Below are 16,325 nucleotides of genomic sequence, written 5' to 3'. Positions count from 1 at the left end.
TTTAATTTAAAGTACATTTTAAAAGTCCTTTATTCATACTCTTTCCTTGGCTGAACTTGTTCCTCCTTTATGCTTTCAAAGAAGGGAGTATGGTGCTAGCACTGAATCATGCCCAGAAAAGAGTTTAGAGATTAGGGAAGCAGACAATGTGAAATTCACTCTCATCTTGCCCAACCCTACCTAATGCAGTTCCAGGACATGATCTCAGGGCAAAGAGAGTACTGGATAGATTGAAGGGAAAGATGAAAACATAGAAGAATCTTCCCTATTTCCCAGATGGGGTCATCTTGAAATGTTCTAATACCACAATGGAAGCTGCTTTAAGGTAAAACTTGTAGGTGGAAAAAATAGCTAATGACTCTCTCTGCTTGTTAACTGAGCAACAGTGATATCTAGGTTACAGAAATGGGCATCAAGTGGCCCCGTGTCTGCTGAGCATCCTCCTATGAAAAGCCAGAGAGTTCATCACCAGGGCAGGGTGGGTAAGAATGGCAGTGCAAGCTGAGAGTAGATCTTAATGGCAGGAAGACTAAACCCCAGGGAAAATGGACCTCAACTTCACAAGGTACAGATGACAACATAGCAAACAGACAGATGACAAAACAGCATAGAGAATAAAAATGCAAACACTTAAGGAGTCCAGGAGAAGAGAGGCATGGAGCATGCTAGAAGACTGAATATTTTTCTCAAAGAGTTTTAAGTTGAGTTGTCATTAATGGCCCCAGTTCAGTCTCCCTGCTCTCCACAAGACAAAACATGAGAGAGATCAGAGCAATTACAAGAATGTATGTCACTGTTCTTAATATTTGGTGGGGATTGAACCCAGAGCTGAGCACTTGTAAGGCAGATGCTCCACAACTGAATTATACTTCCAGCCCCAGGACATATATCATTATAAAAACTATAATATAGAGACTACCTTTTTTCTGTGTAAATCTGAGTTGAAGTATGATCAAATCATGATGCTGATACAACTAAGCCATGCAGATTTCCTCATCTATAGATGAATTATGTGGCTGGAGAAGTGAAGAAAAGCAGACATTCATGCATCAAATTAAAGTGCACTAATTTCCAGAATAACTCCATAATCAGTTTAATACTATATTGTGTTTTATTTGAATGAGAGGATCTGGTCTGAGATATCTTTGCTTCTTCCTGTGGCTGCTCTATGAAGATTTCATTACTGCGATTATTTAGAAGGAATGAGCCCTTCCTAAAGGATAGGTATATAAATTACTGGGTTTAGCCCACTGCTGTAGGCTATCATTGAGGAAAATACCTTAATCAACTGGAGAATGGAGTTGGCTACTTCTATCAATCATGATGGAACTAGTTGCAATGGTTTGGTGTAAGCACTGTAAGAATTATGGAAAGTGCTCAGGAAATGACCTCAGGAGAAGGCAAATTGGACAGAATGGGACATGACCTCAGGAGGAGGTGAAGAAAAGATCACATTTTGTGGTGCATGAGTGATCAGGGAGGTCTTTTCTCTTCTTCTGCCTTCCATGACTAGAATATATTTCTTTTTAAAATTTTCAAAAATTTTTTTTTATTTTTAAGATATATTTTATATGTATATGTTATATACATATATGTTATATATGTATGGTATGTGATGTGTTATTTGATATATGTGCATGGAATAAACTGAATATTACCATGAAACTAGTTAGTATATCCATCTTTCACATAGTTACCATTGTGTGTGGGCATGTGCACACACACACACACTTTATGAACAATGAGATCTACCTTTAGCAAATCTACAGTATGTACTTGTGCTGCATAATCTTGGTTGTCAATTTGATTAGATTAAGAGACTCCTGGAAAGCTTGATGGAATTGTTAGGGAACAGACTTCATCAATGGGTTTTTCCCTGGAGGAGTTTACAGCTAAGTGGGCTATTAGGAGGTGGGGCTAGCAAGAAGAAGTAGATCACTGGGGTGTAGTCTTGGGTACTGTATCTGGTCCCTCACTCCTTCTTATCTGGCCTTCTTCTCCTGTTCTCTGCTTCTCTGATGACTTGAGTTAAACATTCTTCTTCTGCCATTTGCTCTGCCATGACATTTCTGCTTTAGAGCCAGCCAACCACAGACTAAAACCATGAGTCAAAACTTATCTCCTATAAGTTGTTTATGCAAGGAACCTTGACCCAGCAACAGACAAGGGACTAAAATGGCAATAAAGCATGATGTTTATTAGATCCCTAGAGCTTACATTTCAGTATGTCAAGGAAATTTAAAGAACTGAAATGGGCTAAAGGTGTAGGGGAAGTGGGAAGGGGAGGGGAAAGGAAATAAGGGAAAAGAAAAAATATGAGAAAATGAAAAAATGGAAATAAAGTATTTGCAAATAGGGAAGGGAGGAGGGGTGATGGGAGGGCAGGGTCAAGGGGAAAAAAATTAGAACCAAGCCCTGTCATGTAAAGGTACAAGATCCCAATGATGAATGTAACTGTACGGTATACTGAAATGTGCCAATAAACTCAATGAGAGAAAAAAGAACTGATGGTACAGTGACAATCCCTCTTCATATTGATCAGTGTTCCTCAATAAAGATTGTTAATAATCTACCTGATGCATATGAATTTGTGATGTGGAATCAACTAAGAATGGAGACACTGTAATGCTTCAAGTCCTTATTAAGTTATTATCAAGGAGGAGGAATTTCTTCTTAATAAGTCAATTGCTATCATTTTATTTCTGTTGTGTATCCATTTCTGAGTGAGGTTTATCAGCTGTGGTGAGGCTATTAGGAAGGGCCATGTTTGTAGTTTGGATCTCTATTATGGGATAGAGTATTTATTTATTCAGCAAACATTTCTCAAATACTTGCTGTATTTTAGGTACTCTTGAAAATCCTGAATTATACATTCTGAAAGACAATACATTCTTACTTCCTTCGGAGACTTTCTCAACATACTGGTCTCTTCTGCCTCACTTGTGAACAATTGAAATAAATAATGACTAAGAAAGAGAATCAGAATTGGTCTATTGCCCATGACTCATTTCTACAGGACTGATTTCTTTAATCTTCATAACATCACTTAATTTTTCCATTAGCCTAGTGTAAGAAAAACTTCTCAGACATTTTTCCTTGATTTAATATTTTTAGCTAAAATGTGGAGTGCATGTGTGTATACATGTAAGTCATGAGTAGGGAAAGTGTAGCATGAGTATATTTGAATTAAGAATTGTGTTTTCAATTTAGCAATAAAGGAGATTATAGATTGAGATGGAATGACTAGGACAAAGAATTTAGGTCTTGAAAATGTGAATCCAATCCAGATTCTTTCTATGTGTATTGGGCAGTCCATATTCTTATCTAAGCCTTACTTTCAGAAGAAAAGGTGAATCCATTTAGTAACATAGTGCCTTTCCTTCTTATTTTAAAGGCGTATAAAATGAATTCTGCCCATCATGTCAGTTATACACTGCCAATGATAACCTTACTGTTTATTTTGAATATAATTTTCACCAGCCTAAATCATTTTATACAAAACATGTGTGTGTGTATATTATATATATGTGTGTGTGTGTGTGTGTGTGTATTTGCATGCTTTTTTGATTACCTTCTTGGAATGGATTTTTAGAAGTAGAATTCTTGGATGAAGGTTGTGCAATTAAATTGCACTCATTTGAAAAGGTTGTGCTTTGTTGTTGTGCCAAATTATGTTTCCAGTATGATGTGTAAGAAAACCCATTTTTCATCACCCACCCCAGCCTAAGGGTTCAAATTTTTAAAACTTCCTAGGTTTCATTTGCATTTCTTTAATCATGAAAGGATTAACATTTGAAATGCTTCTGACTACTAGTATTTTTACTTTTCTTGATTGTCTTTTAAAATTGTTTATTTTTCCTTTCAGCTTATAGTATTTTCTTTAAAATAATAGCATACCAATCAATTTTAAAAATCTATCAAGTTCTTTTTAAGTTTACAGTAGTTCTCTAAAATAGTTAAGACAAACTTTATTACCTTTATTTGAAAGAGGGAAGGTAAGCTGGCTGTCTCATAATAAACTAAGGGAGGAACCAATTATAGGATTGCTGGTCTTACCCACTCCCTTTTGTAGTCTTCTTTGCCTTGCTTCTCTCAACCATTCCAGCTGACCAAAACATTTGTTAGCAATAGCACTAACTCCACAAAGAGAGTCCCATAACAGAAGATAAGCCAATAAAAGCAATTGCAAATGAAGAGCAGCCCAACTCCTAGACATGAGTTCGCTATGCTGCTGCAAAGCCTCAAAAGGGCCAGAAGACTCATGAAACAAAATAGAAGAAATCAACTCAAGTGGCCACAGATAAGCTAGAGATCTCCATGTTCTGGGTTAACACTTGCACTTTGCAGGGTCACACGTGAGCCACTCAGGTAATATTTCAAACTCAAGGAAACATATCAAAGCAGTCTAGGTCATAATTCACAACCTTGTTAATCTACAGTGGGAAAGTTTTTATGTAAATAAGGTGAGTTGTATAGAAGACACTTAAAGTCTTAATTTCTAAATAATATGTAATATCCTTGGTGCCCAACGTTAGTAATAGTGTGAAGAATTTGACAATTGTTTGGAGGGGAATGGATCTAAACTGAGATAAATTCAATTCCATTGACAAATGTATTTATTGTTGATGTGAAAAAAATAAGGAAGAAACAGAAAAATTTATAATTTTAATAATTTATGATTTTAATAACTGTTAGTTAATACTAAATATAATACTTTGAAAAATTCTATCATTAATCATTTAAAAGTATCTACATTTAAAATATAAGTGGTCAGAGATAGACTTTATTATTTTCAAAGTAGTTTAAACAAGCTAGAAAGCTAAATAATATCATAGCATTTTAGAATGAACACTTTATATATATTCTAATAATAAGCTTACAGAAATTTCCTTTGGGAAAGAGGGAATAATGCCAGAAATAATTGTTAAATATAAAGTGGTTTCAGGAAAAGATTATTAAGTCACAATTGCCCAAAAGACACACACACACACACACACACACACATATATACACATACATACATACACACACACACATACTTGCTAAGCATACTGAGGAAGTTTGCATCCTACTGGGATTTTCATCACTTCGTTCATAGCATTAGCAAAGAAATCTGAAATCTCCTCCATTAGCCTTTAGAATGGAGCACAAAGGAAATGTAAACCAGATGAGGTCTATTTCCCAAGACCCAACAAGCCCAAGCTCCTGGTGAAGTCCCAGGCCCAAAAGGAAAGAACACATAGCCACACTTGGAGCAGTCTAAACTTACGAAGTTTTGACAGGCAGAAAAAATGAACCTTATTCTGGCCACCACTTGGCTGATAGAAGATACAAGGTCAATCTGCTGGTTTTGAAACTTAATTTACTATTTCCTAGATTCACATTGTATTTATTTGAAACAGAACAGTAGCCAAAGGCTTTTATTTGTTTTTGTTGTGACTAAAGGAAGCTAAAGTGAATTTCTGAAACATCTATTACCTGCTAAATGCACATTACCCATTAGATTATGGGGTTGTGCTCTGGCCCCAAGTCATTTTGCTGGCAAGTCAGATTAGAGTGAAATTTATTACGGATGAAAGAGGGTGTCAATCTCCAGTGTGGTTTCTCCTCTGAAGTGATTATAACAAAGGAGGAAAAGGAGAATGTGATATGAAGGCAAAAGATAATAGTTATGGTGTCATGCTTAAGGATATGTTTCTCTGAAATGATAAAAATTTTTAAAAATGTTATTAAGAATTTACTGCATATCTTCTCTGTGCCAGGCACTGCTTTCTACACTCTTGGGATGAGAAGATGAATCATCTGTGCCAACAAGAAGCACTCCTAATCTAGCAGTGGATTCTCAAAAAAGTTACATTACTAGAAAATGAAGGAATCCTATCTGAACAGGATAAGAATTTTTAGAACTTAGTGCAGTGAGATATGAAAATATAACCAACATTGCTTTGAAGAGGAAGCAAGCTTGGGAATGGAAATGCTAACATTTGCAACAGCTAAGCTTTATCTGTGGCCTAGAGAGTTTTATTGTGTTCCCATAGTATTAAATTCCCATAGTATTAAACAATTGACAGAATAGATGATGGCAGACTGGTAGAGGAAGCCACATATTCTTCCCACACAGAAACATATTGGTAGATGACGGTAGAGGAAGGGGATCCAGTGCATTTCCTTGAACTTCAGAAGTTGGCTCTTCTACGGCACATTCTCATCTTCTCATCCAAGAAATGTGGAAAGGACTGAATCTCAGATGGATGAGGTCTCCGCTGACTGTGTGGATGATGAGTGTAGGAGTACCATCAGGAGGTGGGAGTGAAGCCCTTGTGTCCATGTTGGCATGAGAAATGAGGACATCGGAAGAGTCACAGGCCAGCCTAGGGATGATGCTGGTCAAGACAGCAGCTAGCTGTGCAAGACTGGGTTCATATAAAGCTACAGTAGAAGACTCCTGTGGTCCAGATCATATTTTTAAATTAGTTTTCTTATCTCCAACTATCCTCAGACACAGGAGAAGAAAACAGTGTAGTAATAAAGCCAGGAAAGATTCTCTAGTGATTCTTATACCCAGTCTACAAGGACAGATGTTAGACATATATATATGCACAGTTACATGACAATGTGAGAAATATTAACCGAGTAATTTATTGAGATTTCAATGCAATAAGATATGAAAACTTAGTGAGGACTGCAATTGAAAGCACAATTACAAAATGTAATTTTATTGGCCTCTGGTCACACTGGCTTATGTGACATCCAGGTAGAGATTTTCTCAATAGTAGTAAATTGCTGAGACTAATTTCTCAAAGATAACTTCCATGGGGTCCTTGAGAGAGTTTTGCAGACTTTGTCATTTTCTATCTGCAAAACATCAGCAGTGAAACTGGACCATCTAATTCCAGAAAGACCCACTGATTACTGGTGCTCAGCTCAGGGAAGCTATCGCCTCAAATCGATGAGAAACACATGCACTGGCCAGTGCAGAGCAGTACAAGATTTGTGTAGATGTCGAGGATTTCACTCTATCAGCCTAATTCAGCTTTGTTTTTAATACAGCCAATTGACTGTTCACCTGATTCTATTATATAAATGCACATTAACCAAGGGAGAAATTGAAGTTTAGTTAGCCATATTGTCACTTAACCCATCAGTGACTGAGTTGCTGAATATGCATAAACAATGAAATCTGTGTTATTGCCTTATTTGGGAATACAAAGTGCATTCCAGGGAAATCAAATGGACCTTGAGACTATTTCCCAGTAGAATTTAGATAAAATTTCCAAGGGTTAATAATATGATTTAAATTCTATCAAATGCGTGTTACGCTCATGGGTGTGTTTGCACATGCACTAGTACATATATGTTTCTGTGTGGGAAGAGTATGTGGCTTTGATGAAATTGGTATGTATGGAAAAATAACTATCTGCCATATTCTATTCATTTTAATAAAGCAGTAACAACAGTACTATTCTAGTTATAGTAAAAATCTTGTAGTAAAGGACTGATACTATTTTGTACAATGATGATCAACTCTCAACCACTTTGCTGTGTTGATATCTGTATGTTGTCACTTTCATTTGCAATACACATTTCTGCTGCAGAACTTGTAACACTGAGAAACATTAATGAGTTATCAGCAAACACCAAACAATAAAAAGAACTTTGATTGAATTTCATAAGCTGCTTAAGATTCCTGTGTTCTGAGATTACAATGGATGTTTACATTTCTGTTAATAAAATTCTACCAAGTAGATGACAGGTACCAATTAAAAGCAATCACAAAGCATATTTTGGTTTTCTATGTGTCACCTGGCATAGATATTTTTAACTCTCAGCAGATTCCTCAGCCTGTGGAATTTCAGCCATTTAAATGTAGGAGTACCAGAAGAAATAAAAAAATGATTTTTGATATTTTTTGAGGAATAGAGAAACATTGAACTGTGATCAAACTGCAGAAACAGTAGGTATCTTATTAGGTGAGTAAAGCTGTGACAACAAATGGGTCTCCACATGTAGAATGGCTCATGCATTAATGTTTTGTTTTTTACTCCTTAAATCCATAGCAGGGTTTTTTATTTCTTCTTCTTCTTATTATTATTATAGGTTAGCTCCTGTCCAGGCAGGGCCACCAGAACTTGGCAACCTCTATCTTATTCCTCACCATCAGTGTCACATTTGGTATCCTTAGAAGGATTGACTTGTAGAGGGGCACATCATTTCTGCTCATTTTCCATTGAAAGAATTCAGTTACAAGTGCCCCCCTGGGGGCTGGGGATTTAGCTCAGCGGTTCGGTGGCCTGCCTTGCAAGCGCAAGGACCCGAGTTCAATCCCTGGTACCAAAAAAAAAAAAAAAAAAAAAAAAACAACAAAAAAAAACAAGCGCCCCCGCCGCCGGCTTCCTGGAAAGCTGAAAAATGTAACTATGCTGAGAATCCAGAAGTTGAAGAAAATAGAAGTTTGATGACAAGCTAGGCATTCCCACAGTACTAGCTACAACTCCTTCTGTAACCAAACGTAGTGGGTTTGCCTATTGATGAGTACAAAGCTGATAAGCACAACTGAGAGATAAGAGTGAACAAAAGTTTATTACTTGCAGCACGTAAGTAGCACACTTGGGATAATTCTCAAAGCAGTGCCCCGCTGGACAAAGGAAGGAAGGGGCTTTTATTTGGAAAACCTATTCTGTGTATTTTTATGAAAGGTTTCATTATATGTCAGGGCAGGTACAGTATTGAGCATGTTCAGTTTGAGATCATATTACATATTTTTTAAAAATGATGGGCAGGAAAGCTCCTGTGTGGAGAATTTAGTATTACAGTTGAGGAGGGAGTTAGGCAGATGGGAGACATCTTGGCTTTAGGCTTAGAACAGACAAGATGCCTACTGGGTCTTGGAAATCACAAGTGCACCTTGCTTTCCCCATATTTCCCTAACATCCTGATATAAGCTTAAACAAATTCTCCTGGCCTTATCACACGTCCTTGACCTCTGGCATGAGTCAAAGGAGCACATTCTCTAGGGTAATACCAGGTCACTATAATACCATTGACGTTGTGATTTTGATCTCCTTGATGGGCTATGTCAACCATACTGATTTGGTCTAGGCCCATGTAAATTCACAAACTTCTTTTCCCAATGTGAAATACAGACTCATAGTTAACTGGAAAAAAAGCCCAGCTAATTACAACCCGAATTACTTCTGAAATTCTGGAAAACAAAAGAAAAACTAACTCTGGACCTCACAGCATTTGCATCTCTGGCTCTGCCCTCCCTACATCACTGAGGATGTACCTTCATCAGTGGAAGTTGCCATCTAAGGGTGCTGCCCTCCTGAGGTTCTTCTGGAGCATTAAAGTATACTTTCATCTCAAACTTGCAACATTCAGGGTGGCTCTGAGTCAAATTCAGGGTTGAAATTTCTCATTGGCTTGCTCCTGCTTCGCAAATTGTATTTTTACTTATAAAATCTCTCTGCCTTGTTTACTGCTTTTCTGGGCTGTTAAATTCTTTGGAATACGACAAGACTGGATACTAGGTGAAATTGAAACCAACTGTCCAGTAACATAACAAGCAAAGTCCAGTCTAAATCACCTAAAAAGGATAACCATGTGATGATCTTGCAACTTTCAGCAACAGGTAAGTATTACAATCTTCAGCCACAGATAAGCATATGATAATTTTACAGTGTTATCTATACATGTTTTGCCCTATGGTTTTTTTTGTTTTTGGTGTCTCTCTGCCCCTATAACAATAATATAACACCCAAATTGTTACAAAAGGCACAAAATTGGGACGATGCTATTCACAATTGTCTTTAGTGTGGTAAAGAAGAAAAATATTCTTGACACTTGTTAAAGATGATGAGGCCAACTGTATTCATGATAGGCCATGGATAGACACAGAGATCAATGAAATGGGATCTTATGGGGGAAGAGTCTGGACTCAGTTCTTACAAAGGTGGATGGGGATTTATAACCAAGGAGTAGTGTTGGGGGAACAGTGCATGAAAAACTGCTGAGATAAAATGTTAAGGATAAGGACTTTAAGGCTAAAATGTCTTTATAAAAGTACTGCTAAAGATAGGCCAGGATGCTGATATAGAGGGTGGTCAGATATCAAGGATGGGGAATATCAGGTAAATTGTTTTATCAGGAATCTTCTCAGACTGGATTCTTCAAGGACAGAGAGGGAAGCTGAATTTCAGGCCTCATCAAGCAGAAGACTCAGAGGACCCTGACTAAAGTTTCGATTAAAGAAGAGAATCTTATCATCTTTGGCAAGTGTCAGTGATATAATCAATGAGGCATCCCAAGAAATTTCCAGAACTGCTGTGCATTTGTAATCTCAGATTGTGGAAGTGCTTTCTTTGCAGCACGTTTATGATACCTGAGTATCACTTGTTCACAATATGATTGCTTTGACACACACAAGCTCAAGAGGCCTATTGATACAAGTGACCGAGCTCTCCTAATGCAAAAATCTGATATTTCTCTCTAGAAACTGACTTATGGGAAATGGAGAACAACTTGTTAACATTAACTTTAACTTTTTTTAAAAATCTGTTAACTAGCTGTGTAAGACAGCTCTTTTACAAGAAGCTTAATCCTAACTTTTCAGTCTTCTCTCCTGAGCCTGGTTTTCTCCAGCTTTATATAAACTTTATTGCTCTCCTGTGTAGAGGAGAGTTAAACATTGTAATTTAAGCACTGATCACACAATTGCTATTTGGAGTGACTGCTTTTCATTGAGGCAGATAAAAGTGTTTGTGTACACCTAGCAGGCCTGACAATAACTCAGAACCAAATATGTTCACGAGTGAAAATATTTGAGGGTTTAGGGAGTTGGGCTGGATAAGCAAGGACTCAGGAGCAGAGAGAGTTCCAGACACTCATAAGGAAGCTGGATCCATGGCAAAGAAGCTGGGCAGTAGTCAGGGCAAATGAAAACATTTCTACTCTGAGGTCAAAACCACCTCCCTTTGCACCCCTGAATAGTACACTGAGTAGTACGTAAGCATCTAACTGGCACTGAGTGGCAATCTGGAAATCTCAAGAGAAAGAGGCTGTGTGTAGTGTTTGAATGAATGAAAAAGGATAAGAGAAAATGAACCTGAGCACACCCCCGAAGCAGTAGATCAAAGCCTGATGTGATCTGCAGTACTCGTGCACTCTTCATGCTGGCTCTCCTGATGTATTTGGATAATGAATCGTCCCTACGAGGGATGCCAGGCTTAGCCAATGAAATGCAGACTGTCCATTTGACAGTGTGTTACACCTCCCTTCTTTATTGTCACTTAAATACTGCATTATCTTCCTTTTGCTGACTTTGTAGAAAATACCTGACAATCGGGGATTGAGCAGATGTGTCAGAACACAGGTAACCTGACTATATCTGGGAATCTGTGTACCCTATGAAAATGTTGGGAGAAAAGTTCTACATTAATGAAATTTTAAGGCAATCCATGCGATCTTTTGAAAGGTATCTTAAGGTGTTAATTAAAATATGGCATCCTAGGAATATAGTAGGTCCTTGAGGTCCATAGGATGATGGGTTTAAGACATTCCACAGATAATAAAATCCGTGGATTCCCACATCTCTTATATAAAATGGCATAGTATTTGCATATGAGGGAATATCCTCACATGTACTTTGTCTTTATGATTTATAATACCTAGTGCAATGTAAATGCTATATAAGAAGTTATTAAACTGTATTATTTTATTCTCTAAACAATATAGTAAAATAACTGTTATAAGAAAACTGTACACATTCAGTATAGACAAAATTCTTGTTTTCAAACATTCCACCTCCTTTTGGTTGCATGTGCAGATACAGAACTGGTAGATACACACAGCAGTTTGTGTTTTCTATGAAAGCATATGTCCTGAGATAGACTAAATGGTAATCAGGAAGACTTCATACACAATAACAACTGTGAGAAAATTGGTTCAAAAATTCAAGGCCTTATTTTCCTAAAGTCAATGGTATCATTTCTTCTTTGGCACAAAATAATTACACGGAGAAAACTCAGCCTGTCCTACCCATAATACAACCCATAGCATGTTGCAGTTCTGAGAAAAATAATGAAATCATAATTGATAGTTCTTGGGTAGAGTTCCAGGGCTTAGGGGCCCAGGAAAGCCTTCTTCCGGGGGTTATGCAGAGAATCACAGCTCCTCTTGTAGAACACAGATGCTCCATTAGAAGGAAGCAGTTCTGATCAGAAGCTGGTCAGCATCCAGGGTCATGAACTTAGAACTTAAAATATCTGCCTGTGACCAGGCCAGCCAGCAAGGATTTCCTGCTGACCCTAGAAATTCAAAGGATTCTAACTTGGCATACAAGTTTGGCTCCTCCTCACATTCCAGATGTCTAACAGAGTTTCCAGGCTTTCAAACAGGTAGCAGCACATGGCTTGCGGTTTTGCTGTTGCTAATTAAGAACTGAGGTCAACACACTGAATAACAGAAATGGCTGAACTAACCCTTTAAATAATGCAATTTGAACAAAGTAAATACAAATTAACTGAGTTAGATAATGACAAGAGTGAAGAGGGATTTAAAAAGTAAGAGCAGCTGTGTTATTGTTAAAGGAAATAGGCAGCTGGAATCCATAGGATCCCAGTCTGGTCAGTGTCCCAGTAGACTAAATTTTAAAGCTGATCGTTAAGTGTTAGGAAACACAAAAACCACAAGTCAGCTCCACTGCAAGGAGACATTTACTTGTTTGAAAACAATGAAACAGAGTAAATAAAAGTCAAATTCCAAACAGGGATTTTTTTTTTTTAAAGAAAAAGTATTCATTAAGAGATTTTTAAAAAAGAAGGTATAATCATACAATATACCAATATAAAATAAACATGTGACAAAGATTTTATTTAACTCATTAGTTGTAGGAACCACATCTAGTTCAAAGGAAAATTTATATAAATATATGTATGTTACTATATATGTATATACAAATAAATCCTGGGAATTAATTTTCAAATAGTTGGGAAATGGCTTCTTACACAGGGGTGAGTGGAGGGTGAGGGAAGGATATCAATTATCCTCCCACCTGGAAGAAATAATTTGCATGTTTATGGACAAGAATCATTTGCATTACTGTTAGTTATCTACAAATTACAGAGTTCTGAATAGCTCAAAGACAATGAAAGGTGAAAGCCCCAGTGATTCAGAAAATCTGGAATTAGGTTGTGACTAGTTTTCCATTAGAGATATTCAATAATCCTGTTAGTCTATTTAAAAATCTTTCATAAGGTGTGTCATTTTAAGGTGGCTTGGGAGCCGCCTGGAGGAGCTGGTGCGGAGGAGGAGGGGGGGAGGAGGAGGGAGGGAGGAGGAGGGCGGAAGGAGGGGGAGGAGGAGGAGGAGGGAGGAGCGAGGGAGGGGGTGGTATGCCAGCCATTGCAGCAGGGTGAGTTGGGAGGGGCGGGGCCCAGATGAGGGTTTTATCAATTTAAAGAGACGGACAACGCTTTGAGTGAACCATAGAGTTTTGTGGACAGATTAATATTGGGTTCATAGTGGCGTAATGCACGGAGACTCCTGAGAGTTCCCTTAAATTCTTGGAGGACTGCTCTGCCTTTTGAATCAGAGAGTTTGCAAAGTTCGATAAAGAATGGCCCTTGTGGATAAGCACAAAGTCAAGCGACAGTGATTGGACAGAATCTGAGAAGGTATCTGACTCCAGATCATGAACCGACCCCTGCACCACCGCCCGCTGGTGACGCTGCTGAACGGCAGAGACTGCACCGTGGAGATGCCCATCCCGAAGGACCTGGCCACCGTGGTCTTCTGTGACGCACAGTGCACACAGGAGATCCACGAAAAGGTGTTAAACGAAGCCGGGGTGCCATGATATACCACACCATCACCCTCACCAGGGAGGATTTGGAGAAGCTCAAGGGCCTGAGACTGATCGGCAGTGGCTATGACAACATGGACATCAAGGCTGCTGGCGAGCTTGGGATCGCTGTGTGCAACATCCCATACGCAGCCGTGGAAGAACCAGTCGATTCCACCATCTGCCACATCCTCAATCTGTACCAGTGGAACACATGGCTGTACCAGGCCCTGTGGGAAGGACGGAGAGTACAGAGCGTGGAACAGATTCAAGAGGTGGCCTAAGGAGCAACCTGAATCCATGGGGAGACACTGGGCCTCGTCTGCTTTGGTGGCCTAAGATGGGCATTTGCTGTTCCATCCAAGGCCTTTGAATTCAGCATTATATTTTATGACCCCTACTTGTAGAATGGCATACAGCGACCCCTTGGTGTGCAGAGGGTCTACACCCTACGGGATTGGCTGTATCAGAGCGACTGTGTCTCTTTGCACTGCAATCTCAGTGAGCATAACCACCACCTCATCCATGAGTTTACTATAAAGCAGACAAGGCAAGGGACCTTCATTCCTAGTGAATGCAGCCCTCGGTGGCTTGGTGGATGAGAAAGCCTTAGCCCAGGCCTTCAAAGAAGGCAGGATTTGAGGGGCAGTGCTTGATGTGCATGAATCTGAGCCCTTTAGCTTTGCTCAGGGTCCATGGAGAGACGCACCAAATCTCATCTGTACTCCCCACATGGCCTGGTACAGTGAACACACATCCCTGAAGATGAGGGAGGTAGCTTCCACCAAGATCTGCCGAGCAATCACGGGCCTCATTCCAGAATGCTTAAGAAGCCATGTCAACAAGGAATTCTTCATCACAGCAGCTCCTTGGTCAGTAATAGACCAGCAATCAATTCATCTTGAGCTCAATGGTGCTCCATACAGGTATCCACCAGGCATTGTAGGTGTGGCTCCAGGAGGACTTCCTGCAGCCATGGAAGGGATTATCTCTGGAAGCATCCCCGTGACTCACAACCTCCCCACGGTGGCACATCCTTCCCAAGCTCCCTCTCCCAACCAACCCACAAAACATGAGGACAATTGAGAGCATCCCAGTGAGCAAGAGCAGAGAAAGGTAATCATTTAGATAAACCTGGGACCAAGAGACAGTGAAAAATGGATGAACTAAAAGAAAAGTCTTTGACAGTCATTTTAACTGGTCCTGGACATACACATCCTTGATGTTGCAGTGTTAAACCTACAAGAGCTAGAAAACTGAAGATGTCTGCTCATGGAAGCTCTGAAGAAAGGCTGTGACCTATAAAAGACCAACTTTTGTTGTGTAAGTTTTTCATCTGTGCATCAAGTCACAAAGAATAGAGCTTTTTCCTTTAACAGTCCCTTGGACACAGCAGGTCCTGAGCACCTTGCTCTAGAATGTTGCATCAAGAGTTCCAAACATCAAAATTAAAAAATGTTAAGAGGAAACAAAAATCTTTTATAATTTATCCTGACATATGTTGATACTTGAAAATAGAAATATCTCTGCAAGCCTTTTCAATGTCAGATTATAATACTATTTCTCAATGTTGGTTTCTATACCAGCAGGAGAACAGCAGCAGAACTTTTTAGAAATACTAGTTCCTGTGTATAAACTCTGACCACTGAATGGGAAAATCAGGTGTAGTCTAACAGTTAGTTGTAATGTGATAACCTACACAACTCCATTTTAAATCTTACCACCATTGTATGCTGGTGCTTGGACAAAGCACCCAAAACCCCAGCATCCTGGTTGGCACTAAACTTGCTGCTGCAGGATGTTTTGTAACTCACCTAGTCTGTGAAACTTTTGTGCTCCCCACCCCACTAATCTGGCATGGTTCTGCTTCTGTAAAATTCCATTTACTCTCCCATTGAGCCCTTCCCAACCAAAAGCATGATTTAAAAGGAGAAATAAAACCATTTATCAGGGCCAATAGAACTTTCTGGGCACTAGCCCCTTCTTGGTTACTGGCTTTAATAAATGGACTCCAATATGGTGCAGAAAGTAGCACATCACTATTCTAACTCGTTCATAACAGAAACAATTTCTCAGGTGATTCTTATGCTTACTCAAGTCTGTGAGACACTGGTAAGTGATCTAACTTGTCTGAGTTACTTTTGATAAGGATCCAGACAAAATAGAGTTAGATGATATCTGGTAAAAGATTGAAAAGTTGCAGATGATTTTGGTTTAGTGGAGATGAAAATGCTTTCTGTCCTGTAGAGAAAATAACAGCAAAAGCATCAGAATTACGGCTGGTTCAAAATCTGAAGACAGGCTTCAGGATGGGGATGTAATAATCAGGATTGCAAGATAAACAGCAAATTGAAGTTATACTATAATAACACCACCTGGTCTACGAGGTCCAGATAGGTATCAGACACATAGGGAGGCAAACAGAACTTCCAGACCCATATTCTCCTCCTCTCCCCAAAATGCCTTTGTTCTTTCTCTGCTATCC

The 16,325-nt window shown here is 38.9% G+C and overlaps 1 pseudogene; it reads left to right on the top strand.

Moving 5' to 3' along the window:
* The first annotated feature begins 13,615 nt into the window (after window positions 1-13,615).
* LOC104860008 lies at window positions 13,616-14,968 on the top strand (annotated as a pseudogene).
* Window positions 14,969-16,325: the final 1,357 nt, after the last annotated feature.

The sequence above is a fragment of the Fukomys damarensis genome, unplaced genomic scaffold (assembly GCF_012274545.1).
Source record: "Fukomys damarensis isolate Sample0158 unplaced genomic scaffold, DMR_v1.0_HiC HiC_scaffold_29, whole genome shotgun sequence".
Lineage (NCBI taxonomy): Eukaryota > Metazoa > Chordata > Mammalia > Rodentia > Bathyergidae > Fukomys > Fukomys damarensis.
Note: the sequence above shows the minus strand (reverse complement) of the source record. Positions and strands in the feature narration are given on the sequence as shown.